Below are 8,796 nucleotides of genomic sequence, written 5' to 3' on the forward strand. Positions count from 1 at the left end.
TAACCACTGCCTGCTACACAAGTAAATATCACACCAGTACTGCGAGGACTATAGGACGTAACCACTGCCTGCTACACAAGTAAATATCACACCAGTACTGCGAGGACTATAGGACGTAACCACTGCCTGCTACACAAGTAAATATCACACCAGTACTGCGAGGACTATAGGACGTAACCACTGCCTGCTACACAAGTAAATATCACTCCAGTACTGCGAGGACTATAGGACGTAACCACTGCCTGCTACACAAGTAAATATCACACCAGTACTGCGAGGACTATAGGACGTAACCACTGCCTGCTACACAAGTAAATATCACACCAGTACTGCGAGGACTATAGGACGTAACCACTGCCTGCTACACAAGTAAATATCACACCAGTACTGCGAGGACTATAGGACGTAACCACTGCCTGCTACACAAGTAAATATCACTCCAGTACTGCGAGGACTATAGGACGTAACCACTGCCTGCTACACAAGTAAATATCACACCAGTACTGCGAGGACTATAGGACGTAACCACTGCCTGCTACACAAGTAAATATCACACCAGTACTGCGAGGACTATAGGACGTAACCACTGCCTGCTACACAAGTAAATATCACACCAGTACCGTTTGATCGTCTAAAGAGCTGAGCCGAAGGCTCTTCGAGCTCAAAGTTTGAAAAAAAACAACTGTTTGGACGCCAAACAGTAAAAAAAAAAAAAACCTGTGGGAACACAGTTCTGTTTGAGAGAGACCCGAGTCAATGCCTATGTAAAGCATTGCTGTTTCCAATGCCTTTGGCCCCCGACGCATGCTTGGCTGCACATGGCCGAAGGCCGAGGACACCGGGAGCCACCGCCATTTTCCTTCGTTATACCAAGGTAACAGTGGGGGACTCGCCATTTGTGTAACTGTGCCTTGAGGAACAGCGCATGGATGTGTGACAGGTTTATGGGGACTCTTTTGCAACCCCGCCCGTGCAATGGGTGGACTCTCGTCTACCCGTGGGCATCCCCACGGGAGTCTTGTGTTGCTACCCATTTAGCCTAACCACTTCCTCTAATGGCCGTTTCCACGCGAGCGCCACGATGAGGCAGAGTAGCGTGCTAGCGTCACACCAGTACTGCGAGGACTATAGGACGTAACCACTGCCTGCTACACAAGTAAATATCATTCCAGTACTGCGAGAACTATAGGACCTAACCACTACCTGATACACAAGTAAATATCACACTATTACTCCGGGTTCAAGAACATCTTGATGGGCTCCTCTCCAGCAAATAAGACAAATTTAGAGTATGACAAAAAATGAGTAAACTAAATGTAAAGACATTCCAATGTAAAAATCGTACCTTTTTCTTAAAAAAAAAGTAATTATGTCATAACGTTTGATTCAGTTAGGACTGCATATAAGTAATAGTGTCTTAAAAGTCAATGTTTTTACAACTTCTTAACAGAGTTAAACGACTTAAAAGTGTTTCAAATGAACAAACAAATGTTCTTCCTAAGTTCTAATGTGGGCTCCAACTGGCCTTGAGGCATGGGCCCAAGCGTAATGAGCTCCTTCGCGCCATGGTTGCTACGCCACAGCTGTGGGCCCCTATTGCTTGTGGGCCCGGGTTCATTGAACCCCTTCGCGCCATGGATTCTACGCCACTGTGTAATGCACACATTGTAAGACAAATTTCCTTACGAAGATCATTATTATTATTATTATTATTTATAGATTAGTCTCCAGAGTTGAAAATTTCTAATGCATTAAACAAGATAAACTCAGTGTTCATTAGTTTGGTGTTGTCATTATGTTCATAGGTGTTACGAAGTTACGTTTCCATACTACGTTCTGTTCAACTCGTAGTACTTTTAAAACACAAGTTTGTATGTAACTTGTAAACGTGAGTGTGAATTGGAAAGAGATATTGATAAACGCGTGTTAGAGTGAGCTGTGTTGAATAAATATCTGACACGATTTACATATTTGTAAAAACAAAATTGTTTGTTTATTGGGTCTTACATGGTCTATGTGATAAAGAAACACAGACAGAACGTGATATGTTGATGTAAATGAGACTTTCACGTGCTGCTTTAAGCCAACCAGTAAATGAATGACGTCTTACGAAATTTTTTGTGATATTTATTGGCATTCGATTTGGAGCGCCCATGTTTGATATAGAAGTTACTAACAACAAATTCCACAATAATGAATGCTTTTTTTCCCTTCGGTATTTAGTTTGAAACAAATTTCAGGATATCAACGAAAGGGTTAAATCTTTAATAATACTTATGACAAACATGTAGGTGTTGGTATACTATCTGACCTTTGTGACCTATAGGGGGGGGGGAGACCGTTCATAGTTTGCTGGTTTGTCTAAAAGTTGTTGATGGCATGATTTGTTACTGCGTTCCAGAGATTTGCTTTGGTGTTACGAACATAAAGACCTACGATCTATAAAAGCTTGAGTTTTATTAATAAAATTGGTTGCTGTAACTATGAATAGAAGTTTATTAATCGAGTTACTGACAGAACAGCGGGTGAAAGAAAAAATGAAATTATAATTATAACAAAATTATTTAAAATACAAAGATGAGATAATTAATAAGACTTGTCTTTGAGTCCGAAGATTAATGATGGATATGATGATCCCGTTTATATAAATCCAAAAATAAATTAAAAATACAATAATTTATATCGCCAATTAAACACAAAAGAGGTGCAGTGGCGTAGATACGGTGGGGGGAGGAGGGGGAGAATTTGAGAATTCCCCCGGGCCCCCACTTCAGTGTTTTTTACATAAAAAATTAAAATATTACGAAAAATGTAGGGGCCCCCAAAGAGGTCAAGCCTCCCCCGAGCCCCCAATTGATGGGCAATTCCCAGATACGCCCCTGAAGAGGTGTCTAGACTTTCCATAATAATGAACATCCATTGACTTCCAAATAACTTCAAAGACTTCGACGCCGAAATATTTAGAAACTTAAGTCCTCCCGCGTCATTCGGCGCCCATTTCGGCAAACTCTCTCCAAAGTGATCTCTTAAAGGCGACATACACAGCTGGTGCTGGTGCAACTTTGAATAAGCCGGTAAAAATGTAATACTTGTGCCCACTGGGGGATATATGAACTTCTGAACATACGAAATTCTTCCCTAGTGCTATTAGAGCATGGAAAGGGTTGCCTGAGCTAGCCAGGAAAACCAGTGACTTGGCAGAATTTAAGTCATTGGTTAATATGCATGACTAAATGCATGACGCGTAGGACGTAATCATCTTCTTTTTTGAAGAAACGTCTGTATTATATAAGATAAGAAGTTAAAACGTAAAAGTCGAATATAAAAACATTTTGTTAAAGATTTGTGAAATATAAAGTTTTATACAAAAATAAAGAATAATAAAAGTTACATCTTCATGAAATGTTCACCCACCTTCAAGTAGCGTAACGTATCAGCACGACCCCGACATGTGACTTAACACGATAGTAACTATACTTACTATACTAATTCTGTGGTTCAAACTACACGGAACTGCCCACGACCTCATGTAAAGGATTTTTTTAATGTGACTACTCGATTAGTTATTGTTCTACGCCGAATAAATTCGTTTGAACACAGTATCACAGAAACGAAATACAACACACAAGATCTCACTTAAGTCCAAGCACGGTCAGAGAGTGACCACCACATGTCGAGACTAGAGGGACAACGGTCTCTCCGAGGAGGAGGATATTAAGTTAAATACATTTCCAGGACCTTGTGTGGGACACACGACGTTAATCACACGTGAGTCTTAGCGAGAACTTAAAGGAGACTGTTTTATCTATTCACACATTCAGAGAGATCTACGGCCAAACTTAAAAAAAAACAACCCAACATTTGTTATAAGACTGACCTCTTTAAGTAAAAGTACATACTACCAGAACTTTAAGAAGCGATCCCATTAATTTACTTTTTAAAAAGGAAAGTTTCCTGAGAGTTGTTTCCCTTTTCCGTTCGACACACTTTCCAAGCGCCCAAAATAAAGTGTTAGGAACAAGTGTGAGGCGATTATTTGACACAATGCGAAGTAATGAGTTAGTAATGTGGCGTTGTGTGGATGGGAGGCGAAATCCACTTGGATGCGGTCACTTCTGATGTGGTGACTTGAGTCTGGTGTGATGACTTGAGTCCGATGGGGTGACCTCTGATGGGGCGACTTGAGTCTGATGTGGTGACTTGAGTCTAATGTGGTGACTTCTGATGTGGTTACTTGAGTCTGATGTGGTGACTTGAGTCTAATGTGGTGACTTCTGATGTGGTGACTTGAGTCTGATGGGGTGACTTCTGATGTGGTGACTTGAGTCTAATGTGGTGAATTCTGATGTGGTGACTTGAGTCTGATGTAGTTACTTGAGTCTGATGTGGTGACTTGAGTCTGATGGGGTGACTTCTTATGTGGTGACTTGAGTCTAATATGTTGACTTCTGATGTGATGACTTGAGTCTGATGTGGTTACTTGAGTCTGATGTGGTGACTTGAGTCTGATGGGGTGACTTCTTATGTGGTGACTTGAGTCTAATATGTTGACTTCTGATGTGATGACTTGAGTCTGATGTGGTTACTTGAGTCTGATGTGGTGACTTGAGTCTGATGGGGTGACTTCTGATGTGGTGACTTGAGTCTAATGTGGTGAATTCTGATGTGGTGACTTGAGTCTGATGTGGTGACTTGAGTCTGATGTGGTGACTTGAGTCTAATGTGGTGACTTCTGATGTGGTGACTTGAGTCTAATGTGGTGAATTCTGATGTGGTGACTTGAGTCTGATGTGGTGACTTGAGTCTAATGTGGTGACTTCTGATGTGGTGACTTGAGTCTGATGTGGTTACTTGAGTCTGATGTGGTGACTTGAGTCTGATGGGGTGACTTCTTATGTGGTGACTTGAGTCTAATATGTTGACTTCTGATGTGATGACTTGAGTCTGATGTGGTTACTTGAGTCTGATGTGGTGACTTGAGTCTGATGGGGTGACTTCTTATGTGGTGACTTGAGTCTAATATGTTGACTTCTGATGTGATGACTTGAGTCTGATGTGGTTACTTGAGTCTGATGTGGTGACTTGAGTCTGATGGGGTGACTTCTGATGTGGTGACTTGAGTCTAATGTGGTGAATTCTGATGTGGTGACTTGAGTCTGATGTGGTGACTTGAGTCTGATGTGGTGACTTGAGTCTAATGTGGTGACTTCTGATGTGGTGACTTGAGTCTAATGTGGTGAATTCTGATGTGGTGACTTGAGTCTAATGTGGTGAATTCTGATGTGGTGACTTGAGTCTGATGTGGTTACTTGAGTCTGATGTGGTGACTTGAGTCTAATGTGGTGACTTCTGATGTGGTGACTTGAGTCTGATGTTTCGACTTCGGATGTGGTTACTTGAGTCTGGTGTGGTGACTTCTGATGTGTTGACTTGAGTCTGATGTCATTGGTTTAAAACTAAAGTTATTGTTTGAGATATAAATATAAGCAAGAAAGAAGCAAACATCCCTTTCGGACCTTTGCGATTCTCAGACTAAACAAAAGCAACTGTAGTTGTCGGAAACATACGTAGTGATTGAAATAAGTTCTTTGTGTGACAGGGGCGATGAAGTTTTATAATTGTGAAGTTTAGTGATAAATAAAGTCTTACATAAAAAGCAAAAAGTTTTAATAATAAGAACACGCATGAATTCACATTTTCAATCAACTACCAATAAAAAAATCAGAGCCATTGGTTTTAGTCAGGAAATCGATGTAACAAAAATCAATCACATACTTACATTAGTGATCCGTGGCAATGAATATACTATTTAAACTACACTTGTCTTATTAGCATTATTATCATGTAAAACATATTCATATAGAAACGAATATAACAAAATTGTCTTTATCCATAAGCTGGGACAAATATTATTTTTGTCCAAGTGACGCTTGAGTACGGCGTTGATTGCCTGAATGAAACGGAATAAAACCAAGTAAAGCTGAACTTACTCTCCATTGATTCTCAGAAAACTGTACAAGCTCATACGAAGAACGTAATGTTTTTTCAAGATACAAATAAATTTAACGCAATTGCTGGTGTCAGAAGTAAAGATTACACAATTTGATTGGTTAAATTTGTAACTGTTTTTATAATTCTTATTGTATAAAAAAAGACTCTTCCAGTACCTGACTTTATAGGAATACTTAAGATTCACACCTGTCCACACTGAAAATTTGAATAACTAATAAGACTTGTCGATTGAGTTAATTCTATTTAAGGAGACAATTTTTCTTTTCCATGTTTTAATGTTTGGTGACGTAGATCTTTGAAAGGAAATATATTTATAGACATCCAAGTAAGAAAGGCGGAGATATGGGGGCTGGAAAGGCGGAGATATGGGGGCTGGAAAGGCGGAATATGTTTATGCAACTCATTTCCAAATTATGGGGAAAAAAAGATTAATTATTTCTCCCTCAGCAATGTTCAATTACCATAATATGTAAATTATCTGTCAGTTGTTTGTTTACTTTTAAAATGTAAATGAGTTCACAAGTAATGTTGACACCTTTCGTCTTTAGCGCTTAAATATTCTTAGATGTTAGGCCGAGTGAAGAGATTTACCTGATCTAATTAGGGCTACTCCCTACCTAGGCATCTCCAAGGTCTTCTGATCACACTATTTAATTAGTTCTGCGTAAAAGTAAGATGCATCTCTGTAACTATTATAATGAAGGTTGAGAGAGAAAGACTCAAGCTGTCAGTATCTAATGGTTTCGGGTGTTATGCGGAGTGGCTTATAATGAATCACAATACAAGTGCCGACACCTTACCGAGTTATCCAAAATGTCTTAATGTTACACATTCACATGTTGAGAAATAGTTTAGCTTTTTAAGATTCAAACCTTTATAGTTATAATAATGAGTTCCCAGAGGCGTAATGGGCAAATCGTGGGCCCGGGGAAAGGTACATTATTGGCGCGCCTCATTTTCCATGAATATAGAAATATAGGTTGCGCGTGGCGCCCCCCCTGCATCGTGCCCACTTGCTCCCTTGACCCCCCCCACCGCCTCACTACGCCTCTGTGAGTTCTAATACCTAAGGTTGAAAGAAAGATTGAAGCTGTACGCAAAGACCTAGAAAGTTATCGAGTTTTATAACAGAACCAAATCATAAAAGTTAGCGACCACAAAAGTTTTCTATCTAAATGCTTGCTAAAAGTCAATGCATTTATTTCGCACCATTTCGAATTAAAAAACTTTGCTGGGAATTAAGTTAAAATCCAATGAAAAGTTATTATTTTTTAAAATAAGAAAAATTTAACTTCAAGTCTTTTCTAGAAGATACATGTACAGACACAATGATGAGTAGGTTGTAATTAAGAGACGACCAGGGCGAAACAAAGAGACATCGATTTGCGATAAAGAAATTAAACAGCGCAATGAGAACTAGACGCAATCCAGAGTCGACCAGGGTGAAGGAAAGACAACCCAATTAAAAGACAAATATAGCTTGTGTAGAAGAAACAGACGACGTTTGATTCTGCATGCTCTGATACGTCTGTACAAACAGCTCATTCTTGATCAAAGTTTACAATATTTCTGGACTTTAAAATATCTAAACTGCACTTTTAAGGAAGTACGTGTAAGTTGGCTTTCAATAACTAGATTCATCCATCAAAAACACAGCAATAGACAGAGGTAGGCCATGAAAAGCACCGTGTCACTGAGAAATGATCGAATGGGCCCCACCCAGGCAAGAAATCATTTCTTTTGATTTCTTGTTTTATAGTTTAATAAAACAACGTGACCTAATTTCAAATATTTTTAGCAAGAGTGACATTTCGAGTGCACCCTATTACTAACACTTCCTGTGACATTGAGACAGCATCTAGGTCAAGGTCAATGTATGTCTATATGTTTGAGTTTAAAGGAAATCTATACAAAATGTTTTTTTCTCAAGTATCTAAAATATTATTTTCTTATATCTTAGTATTATTTCTTCCAAATGGATTATAAACATGATCAGTCCTTATAAAAGACATATAATTATAATTGAACAGATGGTGGAAACAAGTTAAAAGCGTTATGTCAAAAAAAAAAAAATAACAACAAAAGAAAAATTTAAAATAATAAAAATTAACGGGGCTACAATGAATTTCGTTTGTCTTTCATGGATTTCTATACTCACAATGCAAGAGAATGATTATTATTTCATTTTTCTTTAATAAAAAAAACAAACAATTAATATAAATAATACTAAAATAATGATAGTAATAGTGAAACTGTCGGTTTTTATTTCATAATTAGATAAATAAGTTAGAGATATTGATACTAGATCTAGGGACAGCGCTGCCAACGAATGATGAATGCCTCAATAGTCTTTACCCAGGCTCTCTTTTCTCTCCCCCCCCCACCTTAACTCTCTTACTCTCTTTTTCCTCTCTGCCTCCTTCTTTCTCTCTCTCTATTTTTACTTATTTTCCATTCCTCCCCTTCTCTCTCTCTCTCTCCCTCCCTCTCTCTCTCTCCCTCTCTTTCTCTTTCTCACTCTCTTTCTCCCTCTCTCTCTCTCCTTCGCTTTCTCTCTCTCTTTCTCCATGTCTTTCTCCCTCTCTCTCCCTCTCTCTCTCTCCCTCTCTTTCTCCCTCTCTCTCTCTCCCTCCCTCTCTCTCTCTCTCTATCTCCCCCTCTCTCTCTCCCTCCCTCCCTCTCTCTATCTCCCCCTCTCTCTCTCCCTCTCCCTCTCTCTCTCCCTCTCTCTCTCACTCTCTCTCTCTCTCTTTCTCCCTCCCTCTCTCTCTCCCTCTCTCTCTC

The 8,796-nt window shown here is 39.3% G+C and overlaps 1 protein-coding gene across 3 annotated transcripts in view; it reads right to left on the reverse strand.

Moving 5' to 3' along the window:
- LOC106070421 (uncharacterized) overlaps positions 1-6,318 on the reverse strand; it is a 40,206-nt gene extending 33,888 nt beyond the window's left edge. Inside the window, exon 1 of one of the 3 annotated variants that reach the window (XM_056008129.1) lies at positions 6,168-6,318. The gene's annotated coding sequence lies outside the window, so the exon portion shown is untranslated. Of the gene's footprint in view, positions 1-5,990; positions 6,011-6,167 lie in introns of those variants that run through there. The other 2 variants (XM_056008130.1, XM_056008131.1) reach the window with 2 other exon arrangements.
- Between the last annotated feature and the right edge of the window lie 2,478 nt (positions 6,319-8,796).

Source organism: Biomphalaria glabrata, chromosome 13, assembly GCF_947242115.1.
Source record: "Biomphalaria glabrata chromosome 13, xgBioGlab47.1, whole genome shotgun sequence".
Lineage (NCBI taxonomy): Eukaryota > Metazoa > Mollusca > Gastropoda > Planorbidae > Biomphalaria > Biomphalaria glabrata.